At 40.4% G+C, this 21,012-nt stretch overlaps 1 long non-coding RNA gene across 3 annotated transcripts in view; it reads left to right on the top strand.

The window, feature by feature from the left end:
• The window catches only part of LOC140696912 (uncharacterized), a 347,036-nt gene that overhangs the window by 22,095 nt on the left and 303,929 nt on the right, over positions 1 to 21,012 (top strand). Inside the window, exon 3 of one of the 3 annotated variants that reach the window (XR_012073580.1) lies at positions 1,764 to 1,876. The exons of the other annotated variants lie outside the window; for them this stretch is intronic. This is a non-coding gene — a long non-coding RNA (uncharacterized lncRNA). The remainder of the gene's footprint in view (positions 1 to 1,763; positions 1,877 to 21,012) is intronic. 3 annotated transcript variants of the gene reach the window in all.

Here is a 21,012-nt window from a genome sequence, read left to right as displayed (position 1 = left end):
AACACTGAAATAAAATAAATGACAGTTGTAAATATAGCCAGATTATCTTTTTCTTCCACCTCCCACCCTTTCTTGGGCCTGAGGTGTATGAGGGTGCAAGAGAGAAGGGAGTTTGGTAATACAGCTCAAGACTCCCTCTGTGCCCAGACTTGTCATGAAAAGAATAAAACACAGGCTTGACTTTCAAATATCTACCTGTAGGGAACAGAAAAATGCTTCCAATAAAAATCCTTCACTTAAAGAAACTCATGACCTTGAAGGCCAGCTTGGAGCTCATCGTCTTTAATTCCTAGATAAATACATAAACCAGCGAAGAATTTTTGGCTCTTGGTGGGGAGGGTAACAAACCCTCTATAAAAACAAACTGTTTAGTCATATAAAACAAAGACCAGATTTAAAAATAAGATCCTGGACAGTGTAAACAAAAATTTAAATTTGTGGCTTATTTCATAATCCCAAACTGAATCTCTCCTTTTTTTTTGTCTAAGCAGTCCACTATGGAATTTTTCTTAGAAGCAATTGGTCCCAAGTCCCCAGATCCTTTCACAGTAGTTGCTGCTAAAAAACCTGAACTCTATATCTCATACCCAAGAAAGATGTGCAAATGAACTGGTTCAGTGTCTACTTTGATAGTAATATTATCTTTTACATTCTTTGGTCCCCTTTGCTTGGTTTACCTAGCCTATCTATTTGTTTTAGCTTTGTTCTAAGGAGATTGGTTTTGGCTTTTTCATTCTGACAGTGTTTGTCTCTTAACTGAATTAACTATTGAAGAGTAACAGCCAACATCATATTTAATGGGAAAGTATGAGTGGCTGTCCTAAAATCAGAACTAAAGCTGATATATATAAAATAGATTAAAAAACATATTTCTTCTGTATGGCACAGGGAACTATATTCAATATCTTTTAGTAACCTACAATGAAAATGAATGTGAAAATGAATATATATGTGTATGTATGATTTGACTGAAACATCATGCAGTACCAGAAATTGATACATTGTAACTGACTGTACTTCAATTAAAGTAGGACCTGAGATTACCATTATTATCCAACTATATTCTTGAATCTATGGACAGTGCAATGAGTTATGAAATAGAAGGAGGAGATACCAATATTTGAAAAGATTAAAAAATCATAATATCCAGATGATATGAATTTTTGGCTTAAAAAAACCTAGGAGAACCATTTGAAACTATTATGATTTTTCAGTAATTTCAGTAAACTAGCTAGAAACAAAATAGGGAAATAATATAATGCTAATAGTTTTTTAATAAACCAGTAGTAACTAATTAAAATATAATAGATAAAAGTACAATCAAGTTCCCATTAAGAATAGCAATATCCATTATACCAGCAAAACATTTTGAGAGCCTATTGTGTACCTGCATTGAGCTATAATGTCCCTGCCCTTGAGGGCTTAAATTGTGGTGGGTGAGACTAACATGCAGACCTGCAATCACAGTATGTTTGGGTGCTATGATCCAGGTAACACGCAGGATGAGGATGCTCCAGCTGAGTTCTGAAGGAAAAGTTGGGTGAATTTTAATAGGAAAATGTTATTCAGGTATAGGGAGTGACAGTGTCTCTTTTGAGGGGGATCTCACTGATTCAGTAAGGCTGGACCATCGGCTGCAAGGAAGGACTAAGAGTGCTGAAGCTGCCGAGAAAACGTGTGGTCAGTTCACTAAGGCTTCTGGGCTGTGTTGAGGGCTGTAGGGAATTCCGTCTGTGAACATTGCTGTCTCCTCTCTCCTGCAGCATTTTGAGGGTGGCAGTCGCTCAGCTGATATTGCTTCAGTTTCTGTCATTCTGTCCTGAAGATATTTGATGTGGAGTTCTCCCTGCTCCTAGATTCTGCCTTTGTTACCAGGGTAATGTATTTGAATTCCTTTTTGACTGACAGATGTGCTGAGCAGGGTGTTGCCCCTGCACAGACTCCTTCCCAGGGATTCGGTATCTGTTGGTAAGAGCCTGGCAATGAGCCTTGGGCCCTGAAACAAGGTTTTAAAATGGTCTTAATAGTCAAAGAGATAACCCATTATGGTGCACTTGAGGTCACCTGAGCCCACGAAAAACCCAGATGGGGACATTATACAGACTGTGTGATCCCACTGGGGTTAGCAGACCATGGCATCATGGGACTGTGAGCATCTGAGTCTGCCTGGTGGCTACACTCTGGAGAAATTCATGTCTGAAAGGTCTTTTGCTTAGGGAAGTGCCTTTCAGGTCTGACACTGGGTTTTCACAAAGAATAGTGAAGTTCTGTTTAGAAACTGGGGCAGTTCGTCGCTTCTGCCAGTTGAAGGTAATGAGATTCTCGCTGGGCAGGAAGATCATGGGCTGATGTGCATGAGGCTGTGGTGGTCAGACATGCCATTGGCCTTCTGGCTTTTAAGATTTATCAGCTAATTTCTCAAGAGAGCTCATCCATCTTACTTGGCAGTGACTGAGCCACTTGATGGTAATATTAATAATAGCAGTTAACATTGATAGAGAACTTAATATTATTCAAGGCTCCATGCTAAATGCTTTCCTTGAATCTTCACACCCTTATGAGGTAGATATGAATCATCATTCCCATTCTACTAAGTGAGTGGATTGAGGCTGGGGAGATGGCATCTTGCTCATGGTCATATAGATAATGCTTTGTGGGAGTGGGTTTCAGACCTACACCTGTCAGATTCCCAAGTGCATCCTCTTAATTAGAATGCCACACTGCCTTGGGGGTTTGGGATTTTGAGAAGTGGAACTCAGATCTGGAGTGGTTGGTCAGGCTGTCATTTTCTATGCTACAGACACCAGTATGCAACTTGAATGCAACTTTGTTGACTCTAAAGTTTTTCTCTACCCTAGAAATCTTGTTATTGCCCACTTTTTAATAAAAAACATGCACAGAGAGGTCTTGGGATAAGATGGAGCTGATGATCATTTTGGATACATTAGTCTCCTTTCTAAATGGCTTACGTCAACTGGTCTGGAATAGAAATGTGGAGTGGGAGGTACAGATGAAGATAAGCAGTGAGTACAGATGGGTAGAGCAGCATCTGAGATGTAGACTGGGTGCAGCTGACAAGGGTCAGAAAGAGGAGCTCATGGGAGAGCTCACAGTTTGTCACAGGAGCATGAATGTGTGTTCCAATGAGCAGACATTTTCTCCCTATGAAATCCATGTCCATCTAGCCCTGCTTGAATCTTGCCATTCTGATCAGGTGGAAGGAACCAAAGAATGCACTTGTTCAATAAAACCTCAGTGGTATCTGAAGTGCCAAGAACCTATGAACATAGTGCTAAACGCTGTAACCTTGGGTGGGAGTTGAACTTGGAAGCTGAGGCAGGCAGAAATAGACTTGGTACAGAACTGTGACTTTGTAGATCCCTGAGCAGCTTGGTAATTCTGCCCAGTTCATATTTTTATTAGGTTACCTGTTTGTTGTAGTTTTTGCCTTTTCTTAACTGGAAGCCTGTTTATCTCTTTATCAGGATGAGCCCTAAAAATGAAGAAAGGCTATTTTCCAATATATCACCTCCTTATTTTAGGCACAGTATTGTTTTGGGCATGACGTTTGGCTAAGTTTCAAATATTTGTCTCTTGAAATCAAAACAATAAGAAACAAAATGAAATTTAGTTATTTATTAAGGGAAAGTGAATGTTACTTTATTATACATGACATTAATAAAAACCAAGTAAAGTGTTAAAAAAAAGGTTACTAAGTCAGTACTATTTATTTGTCTATTTTAAGTGGAGTTGTAAAATCATGTATGATTTTTTCTAAAGGGTAGTACTTTAAATCTACTACTTGATGGGGATAAGCTAAGCTGATAGCGTCCTCTGTCTTTATGATCTGAAACACACGGTTTGGGGTCTGTGGGCAGATATGCTGGTGATGACAGCCCATGCTTTCTGAGCTATGATGAGATACACGTTGGCTGGAATACTTGGGAATGATGGTGGTTTAACTCCCCCTATTAAGTTTATGATGTCGTCCACGGTTAGAACTTACTCCTAATGGTGGCAATATCTCACATTTACAAGGCACTTTCATCATGCAGAGTTCCAGAGTGCCCTCTGAGCGTATGTTTACAGGGACAACTATTCTCTGTGATGCAGCCATTTCTTAGGAGTGCGACAACACGCATAAGGCCACAGCCGTGTGGTGCCCACCAAGAACACAGGTGATAATAACAGTCACTCAAGACTTAATTTTAAAGCAACATAATCTACTCACCCAATTCGACAGGCACACGGATATTAACATCCTTCAAAAGGTTTTTAGAGAGCCTGTGATGCTTATGAAGTTATGCTTGAATTTTATGTGACCCTTGATAGAACACTGTCTCTTAATGTCTTGCCAACTTAGTATTTTTATTTTCAGTGGTAATAGTTCTCTCTTCTGACTTAGTGAAAAATAGATGTTGTATGTTCCCTCTACTACCCATATGTTCTTTGGAAATTTCTAATTTTTGTATTGCCTTTGTTTATGTTTGTGCGGGTTTCCTCATTAGGAACTAATTACCATGTCCTGGAAGGATACCAGAGAGCCTTTTAAATTCCTTCCAGATATCTGCCTTCATAAAGGCAAATACAAATGAAAAATAAGAGGCTTAATTCTACCTGTTGAAAATAGAGACTCTTCCCTTTTCTTAGAAGATTTATTTTAGAAAATTTGTAATTTCAGTTTCCTCTGTCTCTTTGAAATGCATGTAAACACCTTTTAAAGCTAAATAAGTCTCTTATCAGTTTCTTTTTTTGACCCAAGAATGTCTTTCTCAAGGACCTGGAAGCAATTCTTGGAAATATAATCATCAAGGAAGACAGTGCCTCTAGTTTCCCAGTTTCTATAAGAGAGTAGAGGCTCACTTCACAGGGTGCCGGCCTCCAAAACCACCTCATATCATAAAGATATGGGAGAATTATTATTTTTTTTTAAAGATAAAACCATCTAGCTAGCACCGATGGTCACTTTAATTACCAAGTGGGTATCAGATGAACCATGTGTGACAAATGGTGCTGCCAAGTCCTGAGGCACTAGTTATTTTTTTACCTGAGGACTAGTTATTTTTATATATCTACGTGTGTGTGTGTGTGTGTGTCGTGGGTTGTATCTGCTTGGGAGTAAACAGTGAGATTTCTTTCTGTCTTTGCAGTCTCTTAGTGGATTGTCTGTGATGTGCTTCACATTCTGGTTTAATGCTTATTTAGCAATAAAACTGTTTTCTTTATCACTTTTGCTGAGAGCTTTTCTAGATTGGCAGGGGATTTTGTTTTTAATTGTATTTCCCCAACAGCTTCCTTTGTGGAAGTGCCATTGGGTGATTAGTAAAGGTTTATTAAAATAGCCTAGGCACAGCTGTTAGAATTTCTTGTGTCATGAAAAAATTAGTGCAGCCGAACTGCGCTGAGGATTGTTCCATGTGCTTTAATATATTTTTCTTCTGATTTGAAAACCTGAGAGATGTCAGTTTCATTTTCTTGTACGTTTTAAAAGATAAAAAGATAACTATTCAAACAATAATACATTAGTTATCATTATGTTACCCAAAAAGAGGAAGGGAAAAACCTTGGTTCTTGTCTTGCCTGAAAGAGAAGAATTCAGATGGGAGATGTAAGCATTGTGTAGTGAAAGATTTTAAAGATTTAATAAGTAGAGCAAAAGTACACCTCCAGGAACAGGAGGCGGGCTGATCCAAGGGAGGACGGCAGTGGTCTTTGTCCCCTTCTCTTACACTCTCGCTTAGAGGCGGTCTCTTGATTGCCGGCTCTTGCCCCTGGAGTGCTTGGTCATGCTCATCCCCTTTTGTGCATGTCTTTACCCATGATGTACACAGAAAGGCCCATAGGGGAGACCTAAACTGCAGTGTCTATTTTATTACAATGAGCATCAGGTCATGTACAGTTAGGTCCTTGCTACCACGCAGTTGCGGCTGTTGGGTTCTAACCGGTTTTGTTGCTGGCACTCTTTAGAGGAAGTAAAGCCCCTTTATGTGAAGGCAGGCATACCACCATCTTCTGGACCATCCTCTTTCTCCTCCACCAGATCTGTCTGGTGCCCCCACTTACCTAATTACCTATCAATTATATACATTTTATATATTTTATAAAATACCATGGAGGGCTGGTGTTAAAATTCCCTAAATTTCACTTCTGAGATTGAGCCTTTGACTCCTCCTGCCATCTGCCTCTAAACCTTCGCACCTGCTTGGAATCCTTTTCTTTTTCCCTTCTTCACCGATGTTGGGGGAAGTCTGCCTAGATGGGAAGGGTGGAGCTAGGGAAGATGCTGTGTGCCTGTAGGCTCTACTGTTGCTTGGTGGCCACTCAGTATGCCAAGTCATTAAACCAGAGCAAGGCTAAAGACTGTTAAGACAAATTCTTTTTGATCTCTTTCCATCAACATTTGGCCAGAATAAGCATACCTCTTTTTATTTAATTTTTTTTCTTTGCCACATTCAAATAATTAATTAAAAAAATTCAAGTCTTTCCAATAAGCTTTCGGCTTCCATTTTTCATCAACATTTAATGAGATTTAAATATAATTTATATAATATAGTGAGCACAGAGCGCATGGAAGGGAGTCAGTGCTAGGTGTTATTAGGTATTGTAGGCCACATAATGGGGAAAGTGGAGGTGGAGGGAAGATGGGGAGGAATACGGTGACCTTAAATGCAGTTATTATATCACTTTTATGTAAACTTAAGAAAATTCTATAATCCCTCTCTGAGTCTGTCTTCTCATTTTCTGGGTGTGAATAATGCTAGATGATGTATTAAAATCGGAAAGAGTTTTGAAGGTAAGATCAGAAAGCAGAATGGAAGAGGTGAGTTCCTGGAGAGGGCTTTGGTGGCCTCCCCTCTTGCCTTCAGGATAAATCCCAGGTACAAAGGCCCAGGGAGGTACGTGATTCAAGCTTTCTCCTCAGCCAGTTCTGTTGACTCACACACAGTTTTTCTAACCAGCGCTCAAGAAGCACTTAATTGTGCACCTCAGCACTGGTCCTCAAATGAACTTCATCAGAAGGGTGCACACTTCCAGTTACAGATGAATATGTCCCAGGGATGTCATGTCCAGCATGGTGACTGTAAGTTAACAGTACTGTACTGTACCTTGGAAGTTGTTAAGAAGTCTTGAACCTTCTCAACACACACACACACACACACACACACAGTGTGAGGTAATGAATTTTTAAATTTTTTCTTGTGGTTACCAGTTTGCAATATATATGTGTATCAAATCATCACATTGTGTAACTGAAACTTGGGTAGTGTTATATATCAGATATGTCTTACTAAAGCTGGAAAAAAAAGATACCTTGGGGGAAGTTGTCAGGCTGATGGAATCAGAATCATGGGGGTTGGGGCTTGGATATTTGCATTTGAAAACTGCCTAGGTAATTCTTATGTTCATTATATTTGAAGATTATTTTTTTAAAAAACTTTTTTATTTTTCAGTAGAGGAAGATAACCAAGGTGAGCCAGCTTTCCGTGTTAATCTTAGTCTGGTTTCCTTCTGCCATTGGGGATACCTTTTCTTGCCACCTATACTTAAATATGTGAACTGATTCCAGAATCAGCTTAAACTAATTTAGCAATTGTGTGGTTAGATTTTTTTTACATTGAGATATACTTGATTTACAATATTACATTATTAGTTTCAGATGTAGAGCCTAGTGATTCAAAATATTTATAGATTATTCTCCATTTAAAGCTATTATAAAATATTGGCTGTATTCTCTGTGCTGCACGATATTATCTTTGTAGCTTGTTTTACACATAGTGGTTTGTATCTCTTGCTCTCCTACCCGTCTTCCCCATCCTCCCATCCCTTTCCCCGTTGGCAACCACCAGTTTGTTCTCTGTGAGTTTGTTTCTGTTTTGTTACATTCACTAGTTTTATTGTTTAAAGTCCACATATAAGTGATAATATACAGTTAAAAGTTCTAAAGGATTCATTCTTAGGTCAAAAGTTGGTCTTCCACTTGGACTGTGCACTTCTATCTGTTAGCCTGCAGACTTGGACATTGCTCCTATGGAGATATCTCCACCGTCCTTTGCATCAGGAGGGGCTCTGCTGTCTGTCCTCAGCACCAGAGAGGGGACAGTCAGCCACACAGGGAGCTGGATCAGTGCCCTGGACAGCACCCCCGCAGTCACTGCTGTGCTGGCACCAGACCAGGCAACCACCCCCCACCTGCATCTTGTTTCAGGTGTAGAACAGGAAACTGCATTCCCGAGATCTGCCCTTGCAAATATATTTATCTGTAGCTCTGCAGTGGTAGCAGGAGCATGAGGCTAAACGTTAAAAATGGAATTTTCTCGGTGAACCAAGCGGGGAATTTTTCATTTTATTCATCATTCACCTGCCACTGCAGCAAGTTTCTCCCAATCCCTCCCGAAGTTTTAACACAAAAGATGGAGATTGGGAGGTGTGTGAGGTATTGATGCCACGGTTAGAGAGTTCAATACGTTGAACAGAAGCAGAGAGATTTCATTTTCCAAACAGCAGCAGCAAACAGCCCTGACCAAACAGCTCTACTTATTTGATGGCAGTGGAAAAGAGAGAGTCTGCCTGGTTCCTGAGCTGACTGGCACGGAGGGAGGCTAGAGAAGATGCTGGCCCAGTCTACGTGTGTTCTGACACATTGAGGAAACATTATTCCATAAAATAAGTTTATTTCTGATGTCAATTGATTTGCTCAGGTGCACTCCTTTGCTTCACGCTTGAAGACAGATGAACACAAGTGGGGAAAGTCATACTTAGAACTGCCCTCTCTGGAGCTGCTGTGTTGTGCTGGGGACCACATGGTAGCTACAGCAGAGTGCAGAGTCTGGCAGTACCTACTTCATGAGGTTGTTTTAAAAAAGGAAAGGAGAGAGTGCAAGTGAGATACTTAACATTGTACCTGATGCAAAGAAAGTGCTGGATGAAGACTGGTTATTCGATTTTATTATTGATGCTTTGAGAGGCAGCCTAGTGTAGCAAGGTTAAAAGTCCAAGCTCTGACTCCTGCCTGCCTGGGTTTCAGTCTTGGCCCTGTGACCATGGGAAAGTGAAACTCTGGGCCTCAGTCCTCTCCTGCAAAATGGGAATAATGATACTGTTTCCACCGTGAGGCTGTTATGAGGACTAAATGTGTCTAAAATAATGCATGCTACAGAATGCAACGTGTTTGTCATTAAAAAAAAATGCTTTACATGACCTATTGCTAATGCTCAGAAAAAACGGCGGGTATTGTCTGCTTTTTATAGAGGAGGATAACCAGGCACACGGTTTCTAAGTGCTAGAGGCACAATTTGAACTGCAATCCCCCTGCCTCCAAAGCCCATACTCTCCCCAGAAGCAGGGCTGCCATCTAGCAAGCAAAGTTCTAAATCCCATTAGTGCTTTTTAAAACTTTTATCCCACATTTGGCTTCTTTGACTTATTAGCCTGAAAAATTACTGTGTTACCTTCATGAGAGAGGTTTTGTTCACATCTTACTTGCCCATCACTTGATTTATTTGAGGCTGAACCTGAGATTTTATTATTAGTGTTGTGGTTATTATTACCATTTTTAGAGCTCGGTTGTATGGGCTTCTAAAAACAAAAACTAACGTTTTTATTGCTAAATAGTAAGTGTTTTATTACTAAATCTCTACTGTTTAAGACACTGAGTTGAAAATTAGGAAGAAAAATTTAAATGGTTTTTACTTTCTATTTTCATAATTTATTTTTACTTTTTATAAGCATATTTTATGACAGTTGTGCAGTATTTAGCATGTCTTTGTATGGAAATTTTTGGAAATTAGGATTTTAGGAAAGGGCTAAGAGAGGTTTCCTTTTATTTATTTATTTTTTGTCAGTTTCTGTTGAAGGGATTGGAGAGGACGCATTTATGGCTTTGAGGACATGTTGGGTTATAACAAACTCACATGATAAATTGGAAAGAGCAATTCATTCATACACCCGAGGTTGGGGTGCCCTCGTAGTGCAGATACTTAGCTTGGAGAGGGCCATGCGATTGAGGCATGGCTCCATCCCCTGGGACACTGAGGGACGGGAGCTTATGTGAAGCAATACACACATGTTGGGAATGATCAGCACCACCCAGCAGAAGAGAGGCTGCTTACTCATTGGTTCCAGTTCCTCTTATCCTATTAAACACCTTAAAACCTGGGCATCAGAAGCCAGTTTTTTTCCCCTTATCATGGTAAGGCCATGAGTTGGCTTTAGCTATCCACCTCCTCCCCACGTCTTAATCTTTATAATGGGTAATTGATACCTCTTAATTCTTCTGTAGAATCTACGCAAACACGATTTAAGGTGCCTCCCTCCCTCCCAGCAGGATATTTTCCCCTAAGTCCCTACTGCAAGAAAATTCCTGAGCTGCCACTGTTTCTCACTGATAGAGCATCTCTGTAAAAAATTAGACTTGCAGATGGGATCTCACTTTGGTCTCTATTGTTTAAGACCCTGTAATCTGATCTTTTATGGTGTTTTCCTACTGTCTATTCTGTAAGTTAAATTTCCCCCTCCCAGTTACCCTGGAACATGTAGGTGTTGAGGATATTGTCTGAAACATCACTGCTTTATTATAAAGCTCCTGGATTCCTCTGCTCTTGTCAGCTCTTGGGTGAGCCCTGATGTTACAGTCTGTTAACAGAATTAACTGCCCTAACTCTTTGCTTAATGAGGAAAGTAAATTTCAGTGATAGATCAATTAAGCAGATGTATTGATCTGTTGTGAATTTTACTGGCTTCTTTTCTCATATTAAGAAATTGTATAGATTCAAAAATACATAGGTTATCAAAATTTTACTTTCTACAGATTATTTCCATGCCCTCCCCGCTTGTCCTTGGTTCTGTGTTTGTCCTTCTAAGGCAAAATTTACAATATGCTATTTTACTTGTAGAGTTAGAGACAAGATATCCATATATTTTTCTAACTCTACTTCCAATCTTCCTTTGAACCTAACATCCAGCCTCATTTATCACTTATAAAGGCACTTTGAATAAAAGGGACAGAGTACAAATGCCAACAATGTGTCATTTCACTACACCTGTAATGAAACTATTGTTAATGGTTCTATCTATCTATCCATCCATCCACCCACCCACCCATCCATCCATCCACCCACCTACCTATCCATCCATCCATCCACCCACCTACCTATCCATCCATCAACCTATCTATCCAGCCTGAAAAGGACAGAAAAAATTTATAAGAAGTCGTCTTTGGTATTCTTTTCTGAGAATTCTTTCTCATCATAAAATCTTATAAAAGGTTTACACAGCTTAGAGCAAGTGAAACATCAGTGAAGGATGCTGTATTAATGGATGTAGGGACAATGAAAATGATGTGTTTGAACTAGGAATAAATTGGTTCAGTCTGGTGGTGCATAAATTCTATCAGGCCAGTTGGACACAGTTTAATAAATTTTGTTTCATTGCATGAAATGCTTACCCATTAGCTGGAAAGAGTGGTAGTGTCTCCGAGAAGGAAGAAAGAGCTACAAGAGCAAATTACAAAATGTGTAGACCAGATTCACCTACCAACCAGAGGCAGTAAGATTTTGAGGAATAGGAAACATGGAGTACAAAACAATATATTGCTGGTGAAGTCTGGAGCAGAGCTGGTCTAACTCCCCTGGTTTGGCATCTCTGCCACCTGAAGTCCTCTTACTTTAGGTTTGGCAAGTGTATGAACTTTGTGTTGCTGTGTAACAGATGACTGCAAATTTCATGGCTTAAAACAGCACACGGCGATCATCTCACAGCTTCTGTGTGTTGGGAGTGTAGGCAAGACCTAGCTGGGTCCTCAGAAACAATATAGTTAAAGTGTTGGCCGGGACAGTGGGTCAGCTTCCAAACTCACTCAGATTATTGACAAATGTCATTTCTTTGCAATTGGAAGACGGAGAGCCCCAGTGTGCTGCTGAGCTGACCGCAGCTCCCGGAGCCCTTAGGGTTCCTTGCCACGCCATCCACGGGGCTTCTCACGCCCTGGCAGGCTGCATCTTCAAAGCCAGCAAGACAGAAAGAAAGCAGCAAGTCTGCAGGCCAGATGGAATTTTACATAACGTATTCTTAGGAGTGACGCCACATCACCTTGGCCAGAATCTGTTGGTGCGAAGCAAATCACACGTCATGCCCGTACTCAAGTGGAGGGGATCACAAAAGGGCAAGAAAACCGTGAGGCGGGATCATGGGGTCACTTTGAAGTCTGCCTGGTATATTTAATCAGGACACTTTGTAATAGGGAAGAACAAATCTGGCTCCATATTAGATTTGTTCCTTTAGTTCTAATGCTGTGCTCTGATTCCTGTGCTTAGTAATGCTGGCTCTATCTCTTTTGTAAAAGAATATTGCCTGTGGACTGAAATATATACGATAGCCTATTCTCAAGGCTCTGACCATTAAGGGTATAATACTTTCCCACTCATATAGAGATAAAAAGTTGCGGAACAGAGAATAGCATTTGTGTTGTTGGAGGATATTACAGGAGCATCATGACCTGACTTACATGGACAGCTCCAAGAACAAGGGATTCCGACACCCAGAAGTTTGCAACAACCAACCACACCCCCTTCCCTTTTTAGTATAAAGGGAGCCTGAATTCTGACTTGTGGAAGATGGTTCTCTAGGACATTAGTCTGCCATCTTCTTGGTCTTCTGGCTTTCTCAATAAAGTCATTATTCTTCGCCCCAACTTGTCTCCCGATTTATTGGTGAGCAGAAGTTTGGACTCCATAACAATTTGAGTCATGCAGAGAAATGGAAATCACCCCCTGTACAGGGCATACAGATATCTCCAAGACCGTGATCTGTCTGCAGAGTCACCTAGGCAGATCCTCAGTGAGCCCTCTTTAGGCGGGAGAGGAGGCAGCTACCCTAGCTTTTCATGCTTTAATACCTGACTTTGTTATTGTCAGTTGCTGTGTTTATCTTTAGAGGTTTCGTTGGGTGAGAGAGTTGTAATGAACTAAAAACTACTTTAAACTGTTTCCATCTAGTTGAGATTTTTCTTAGGGGGAGGAGAACAGGTTTTTGTTTTGTTTTGTTCTGTTTTGAGTTTTATCAAAGTGATTTTGGTATTTTCGAGCATGCAGTATAATTCATCCCCAGTTACTGGAAAGAAATATTGTACCGTGAACTTCTTGGCTGTGTTTGCTGCCACACTGCCTAACATCTTTTGCAAAACCTGGTATATTTTGTTTTCTGTTTTTGTTTTTGTCTTGCTTAAAAATAAAGCTAATTGGTTGCAATCAAAGGTACTAAATTCATTGACCCAAGGAACAAGGAAGCTTTTACTGAAAAATGTTTAGTCTTGTGATGATTTATAGCCAAGATGATGATTATTTAGCTACACGAGGATCTGAGACTGGTTTATTGCCCACTGAGGGGCTGGCTCAGATAATGCTGCTCATAAGTATGTTTTGATGGTTTTTCTTTCATAGCAATTCATCTCATTTTTTCCCTCCCCATTCTTTGTTGCCCCATTCCTTGTCATTTGTTCTTCAAATTGCTTTTGGGTGCTCCTTAATGCTTGCATTACCACATTTACAGACCTAATATGAATAGCACACTGTGCCTGAAATGCAAGCACTAATTGAATTCGCTTGCATTCAGTGATTTTAATGGGGCTCTGGAGTGTGTTTAGTGACAACTTTTATGTGGAAGACACTGAAAAAATTAACATGTTACATTTAGTAAATTAGCAATTACTTAGCTCCATTATATCACAACCAGTCACCTATATTTATTAATATTATATTCAGAAAGCATGGCTTTAATGCTAGGATCCAGGTCTCTTTGTTTTTGTGGGACAGTGTTTATGTCAGCATTCTATTTCCCCTTCCAAAAAAAATGTAGTGAATGAATTCTTGGGTGAAAAAACCCTAGAATGTAGCAACCACTGTTATTCACTTTACCTTTCTTCTTTTCTGACAGACCCCTCCAAAGTGGTCTCAGTGAAAGCTGATCTGTCCCTAATTACAGAAGTAAACGTTGGTTGTCTCAGCTCACTTCTGGGCCACCAGTAATGTTCTCACCAGTAATGTTTAGGAAAAGGTGGTGAGATGAAGTCTGCGTGTAGGCTTTTGGGAAACTTTATTTCGCTGTTATAAAGAGGCATAAGAAGAAATAGTCCCTCTTTTTCTTTTTGAGATTGTGTCCACATGTAACATCTGCAACTCTGGCAGCCATCTTGAGGCCATGCGGGCAGTTGACATGCTGAAGATGGCAAAGTGTAAGGAGGGAAGGAAACAGAATCTCTATGATGTCATTTAACTTCTGAATTAGCCTATCCTGGAGATGCCCTACATTGGTACATCTGAATATCTAAGATAATAGAATATTGTTATTATTTAAGTCAGTGCAATAATTATTTTTCTTTCATTCTTTTTTTCCCCCTTTCCTCCCTCCTTCCCTCCTTCCATTCTTACTTCCCTCCTTTCTTGCACCAAAGGCATCTTGATTGATTCCCAAAGGTATCTGGGAATCAGACTGGAAAAGTGAGTTATCTTATCAAACTTTCTACCTTCCTTCTACTTTTCTTAATGATTATTTCAATGCGGGTTTTTTTCATGCTTGTTTATTCAATGGATGGAGGGGCTACCCCCTACCTTATGTCATCATTGTGAGATTGACAATAATCAAGGCAAAGCACAAGCCTAGTAGTCAATCAATGGCGGCTACAATTGTTATATTAAAAACAAACAAACAACATTGGGGCTGGAAATTTCTACTCATCACTTATTTGTAGATCAATTATCATAGGCCCTAAAAAATTCTTGATGTGTGAATAAGATTAAGAGACAAAGGATATATGAATGCACTGCCTGCATCTACCAAGCAGCTATTTATCGATTGAATGGATTTAGAATCAGCTCTTTTTCAGAAAAAAGTTCCACAGAAGGTTTGTTTGTTTGTTTGCTTTTTTTAATCTCTGGCATATGCTTGCTTAGCTACAAAGCCAATTTAGAGCCTGCAAGCCTGGGATCCAGACCCAGGTTTGCTACTTTTAGAGACCAATGGCAGATCACTTTCTCAGCTCTGGGTCTTGGGCTCCTGCCTAGAAAATGGAGAAAGCTCTATCAGTGTTTGCGTACTTCCCTGATGATAAAAGTTACTTTCTCCATGTGGGGTAGTGTGGGAATGTGGGGTCCAGCTTTTCTACCTATAATCCTGGGCGTGATCACGGGCACGTCAGCTAACTGCTCTGAACTTCGGAGCCCTTGTTGGTAAGATGGAAATGACGCCTCACAAGATGGTGGTGAGTGGGTATCAAATATAACGTGTATGTGAAGATGCTCTTGTAAATGACAAAGTGCTACATAAAGGTGAGGTGAGAGTGTACTGTTAGGGTGATCATCATGGACCATCTTTTGTAGTTCCTTGTGAAGCCTGCATTGTCTTCTTAGCCCATTTTATTACTACCCTTGGTCTACTCTAGCAGGGTCCCTAAGATGCTTTCAGGGGGTCTGCAAGGTCAAAACTATTTTCATTATCATTCTAACACATTATGTACCATTGTCACTCATTCTGTCACAGTTGGACTTTTCCTGAGGCTACACGATTGATATCATCACAACAGACTGAATGCAGAGGCAGATAAGAGATTTCTAATCAGCCGGATTTGTAAACATAGAAAACAATGCCACTCTTCTCATTACATTTTTTGGGGGAAATTAGTTATTTTCATAAAAAATATGTCATTTATGTTCACATATAGTGGGTTTATTTTAATTACTTTTAAATGAATTAATGTAATTCTTGAAAGTTCTTGGTTTAACTTTCAATATGGCAAGAATCCAGTGAAAGCCGCATAAACACCGACATGAAACCCACGTAAACAGAGTCTTTGAAGTTGTCGATCACCTTTAAGATTGCAAAGGACTCCGAAGACCTGCACATCTGAGAGTCGCTAGTGTAGACTGGGCTCCTTTTCTCTGACTCTTGGTGAGCACTATGCTCCCTGTGTCTGCTGCCTTCCAGGCAGAACGTCTTTGTCTGCTACACTGATAGTTCCTACTTAATGGCCAGTTTCCAGTTTCCTTCTCTTTTTCTGTGCCTCTTCTCTGCTTCCTACCTGAGCACTTGTGACATGGGTTGATCTCTGTTTTCTGGATCTCACAGTCATCCTTTTTCACTTCCTTGATGGGTCGGGAATCTCTGGCAAGTCTCCGTCCAGGCAATGTAACATAGCAGTAGACTTCTGCGTTTTTTTTTTTTTTCCTGCCTCACTTCCAAACTGTTTTTCTATTTTGGGGGATCCCCATATGGTTGACTTTTGATGGGAGGCACCTGCATCTCCCACTTCAGTGACTGAAAGGAGCAAATACTCCTTCTTTACACTCGTGGTCCATGGATACAACCATGTGACCTAGCCTTGACTAACTGAATATCCTGCCTGAGGCTTTGGCTCTGGAGTGGGTGATGGAAGGAGGAAAAATGGGTTAGTATTTATTTGTGATGGCATAAGGTATCCAGTGATAATGATAATGGGGCCACTCACAGTGTCAGGAGTAGCCATGTCCCGTGGTGATGCGGGCAGTGCTGGTGGCAGTGATGTTTTTACAAAGTCTGGGATCCTAATACATCGATGCATTTGTTCCTGCCCATTTGATGTGCTTTCTCTGGCCTTTCTGTCAATTCTGCAAGCTACCTGATTTCCTTTCAATATATTCCTTTTCTGCTATGTTAGCCAGAGACCATTTCTATTTATAGTCAGGAATTGCTAACACTTCAATAGTGCTTTCTGTGTGCCAGGCACTGTTCTAAGCACTTTGCTTATATTAACTCCTTTAATAATCAAAACAATGCTGTAAGAAAGATACCATTATAACTTGCTTTCTACATATGGGAAAAATATGATAGAGAGGTGTTAAGTGATGTTCCCCAAATCACACGGACAGTAAGTGGCTATGCCAGGATGCAGACCCAGGCAGACTGGCTCCAAGCCCAGGTTTTTAAGCTCTCTGAACCACTCTGCCTGAACACATGCATAACTGAGACAAACATATTGTTACCGAAGGCAAGATCATGTGCTCAGTGCATCGTGAGGCTGAACAAACTGAAACACCGGAGTTTGGAGCAGAGAAAGGCTTATTGCAGGGCCGAGCAAGGAGAACAGGGTGGCTCATGCCCAAGAAAACCCCGAACTCCCTCAAGGGTTTCAGCAAAGCAAATTTAAAGGTCAAATAAGGGAGGGGGTCGCAAGGTACGTGATCAGCTCATGCACAATTCTCTGATTGGCTGATGTTGAGGTAACAGGGCGGTATCAACCCCTAGGTGCCAGAAGGTCTGGGGGCCACGTGCTCTTGATCATCAAGTAGTTAATTTCATCCCTTTGGTGGTGGTATTAAGCATCTGAAAAACTCAGGAAATATGTATGAGATGCTATTATCTGGGTGCATCAGAGAAGAGCTACAGCAGAGGATCAGGAGGAGGGGTCTGACCCTGGAAGGTCCCCAGGGTCCTACTCAGTTACAATATAAGTGTCAGTTCCACTGAACAGGCAGTAGGGGCTTGTGCCACGTGAAATCTGGGCCTTTCATCAACTCTGACAACTATAATCCGTTTGACACCAGACATGCACCTTAATTTGAATATGAAGTCAAATTTTAAGAAGTAATAGCAAATTAGTTAATGGGTGCCTATGGCAGGTATTTTTCTAAATATTTTTTATTTCCCTTTCTAGCTAGGCTTTATATAGATTGTAATGAGAGTCTATTTAGGATCTGTCAAATCAAGTGGTCACAGACTCTCGACCTTTAGACGTAAAATGTATTTTTTAAAGAACAAAACATCAATTTTTTTTGTGCTACAAAAGAAAAAATAAATCCAAGCAGGTAATGAAATAACCTATTTTTTAAGTGTTCCATCCTGGGATCTCTGCTCTAGAATTCATAAACAGTTCAAGTTTGGGTTGCTTCGACACTTCTGGATGCTTTGCGGGCTCCCTCTGATAACCATGTTTCTGTAGTTCAGCTCGTGTCTGATGGGAGGAGTCATCTACATTGTCATCATCCCAGTGATCCTTCCAGACGTGCATCTTCATATGTACACATACGTATATACATATATTAGGTGTATGTTACCTGGCGTGGCACTTAGTGTTTATGGTTTGCTGGTAGTTGAAATGGGGAAGTGACCAACGGTGTAATGTGGCAGCACTTCGGTATGTGCTCCCCAATAACTCGGGATAATCTAGAGCGGGCCTTATTCCTTCCGCCTCCATTCTCGCCCTCCTCTTCTCTCCAGGGCTAAGCAAGGGAATATGGATGCTATATTTTATTTTACTGAGACCGTAAAATGAACATCAGGCAGTAGAATTAATTAGAAGAAAGAAAAAAAATCAAACAATACATAGATTTCAGGGCATTAGTTCAGTTCCATACACTACATTGTGTAATTAGTAACCACACAGCTTCTCAGCAATTACATCATCGTGAGCAGTGAAATTACATTTCGGTGATAATTTAAAAAGTACAACTGTGGCAATCCAGTATTAATAACTCTGAACATGATTACCGAAAGCTAGTGTCTATGGTTCAGTAAATACTACTGCTTGTCGTTGGAGTTAAATTTTCATTTACTGTAGATTTAATATGTTACCTCTTTAACCTTCATCAGTGTGTGGCTTGTTCTCTTAAAGTATCATAATCCCATTCAAACAAAGACAGAAAATAGTGCCATGGACCCCTGACAGGGAACAGATAGTTTGGCTTTGAAAGCAGTGTTCCAGGGAGATAGTGGTGTAAATGTACCATACTGAAAGTTTTTTCTTTTCTAAGTATCTATCTTTATTTTGCCCTCCTTCTTTTTTTGGGTTAGGGGGTTAATTCATTTTATTTATTTTAATTAATTAATTATTTTAATGGAGGTACTGGGGATTGAACCCAGGACCTTGAGCATGCTAAGCAGGCACTCTAGCACTGAGCTATACCCTGCCTCACCCCCCACCCCTGCCCCGAGAAAGCTTTGATAACTTGGTGAGGAAGAGGCAACGGCAGAGATGAATTCTAATACGATGAGAAGAGCCTAGTTTTGAATGCAGGCAGAGCATCGAACTAGTTGGCCAGTCTCCTCCTGCTCCACGTGACGATGACAGCACACCATGTTCTCTTTTGGAAGGCATCTGAGGTTTCATTATTTTCCTCTGAATTACCAGATGCTGTCTTGCAGCCTAAGACTCCTTCTCTGAACTTCAAGAGTGGCTCAAGTCAGGACTTCGGGCAAAATTTCACTCCAGGGATACTGAACTGTGGGAGGGTTCAGTTTAGATTTCTGTGTTTGGTCCGGTTTTACCAGAGGGCCGCTCTTTGATCAACACTGTGGTCAAGGCTGTGTAATTCTGGGCCTTTCAAGTGCTGCTTGTGAAATGCCCTAGCTCTGCTAGGGAAACTGGGTCAAGCAGAGCTTATGCTCCTCATGGAAAGAATTTCATAAAAGTATTTCTTTTCTTTCTATAATGACTATGGAGAATCAGGAAAAGTTCCTGAAATAACACAATTGCTTGGTGGCACTTAATGGATCATGTAGAGTAACTGTGTTTCTCAATTAGGCACAGAGCAACCGAACTACCTAATGTTTCCTCTCTTCGTTGTTGTGTTTGAGCACAACTCCCTACACTGCACACACACACATCTCCCCTAAGGGTTCTTTTAGTTTTACAGTTCTGGGTCTGTTTCATCACTGACCCTGTGGGGGGTGCATCTGCAGAATTTTAAGAGGGATGGGAAATTGATGTTGTCCACGCTATCTTGTTCCCTTCCACTGAGTTTTGAAAAGTATCTTGGGACTTCAGTGTGTCCTTCGAAAGTGTTTCTTCTGTTGACTTTTCTAGAAGTTGGGTCACTGGGATATGCCGGAGTGGACAGTAGGACATTGAATTGGCTCCCTGGAGTACAGAATCAGGGTGATAAATTGGACTATCAACACCTACGACACTGGGAATTGCTTTCGATTTGTCTTCTCTAGCTTGTTTACCTGAGCATAACTTTTATACCAACAGCACACTTTGCAACAGACACTCACGTAAGACAAATGCAGTGCTGAAATATGAGGGGGAGAGATCAGACTAAGTTCAAGTATTTTAAAACTAATGGGAATTCCAGAAGATCCAGCGTAATAAAAGCCATAAAATGAGAAAGAGCCCATGTCATAGATTTAAGAGAATTAATGTCTTAATTGTGAGAATCCATGGACCTTGAAACTTGGCAGTATTGACAAAGCCCTGCAGCCCAGCTTGGCCACATACAGGGACCATGGCTTGATCAGAGCTCTGGGTAAATCAGTGCAGTTAACTTGTAGTGGCTGAGTAGACACAATGGTAGACAAAATGGAACAATTCTCCAATAATCTCCATGGCGTGCTTTTTTTTAAGTTGAAGTATAGTTGGTTTACAATGTTGTATTAGTTTCTGGTGTACAGCATAGTATTTTAGTTACACATGTATTTCTTTTCACATTCTTTTCCATTATAGGTAATTACAAGCTATTTAATATAGTTTCCTGAGCTATACAGGAGTAGGAACTTGCTGTTTATCTATTTTATATATAGTAGTTAGTATCTACAGATCCCAAACTCCCAGTTTATCCTTCCTCCCCCACCCCCAGTAACCATACATTTGTTTTCTCTGTCTGTGAATCCATTTCTGCTTTGTAAATAAGGTCATTTGTGTCATTTCTTTAGATTCTACATATAAGTGATATCATACGGCATTTTTCTTTCTCTTTCTGGCTTACTTGACTTAGAGTGATGATCTCCAGTTTCATCCATGTTGCTGCAAATGGCATTATTTTACTCTTTATGGCAGAGTAATATTCCATTGTATAAATATACCATAACTTCTTTATCCAGTCCCCTGGACATTTAGGTTGTTTCCATGTCTTGGCTATTGTAAATAGTGCTGCTGTGAACATTGGGGTACATGCATCTTTTCAAATTAGAATTCTCTCTGGATATGTGCCGAGGAGTGGAATTGCTAGATCAGTATGAGGAATCGCCATACTGTTTTCCATAACGGCT

This window comes from Vicugna pacos, chromosome 6 (genome assembly GCF_048564905.1).
Source record: "Vicugna pacos chromosome 6, VicPac4, whole genome shotgun sequence".
Lineage (NCBI taxonomy): Eukaryota > Metazoa > Chordata > Mammalia > Artiodactyla > Camelidae > Vicugna > Vicugna pacos.
Note: the sequence above shows the minus strand (reverse complement) of the source record. Positions and strands in the feature narration are given on the sequence as shown.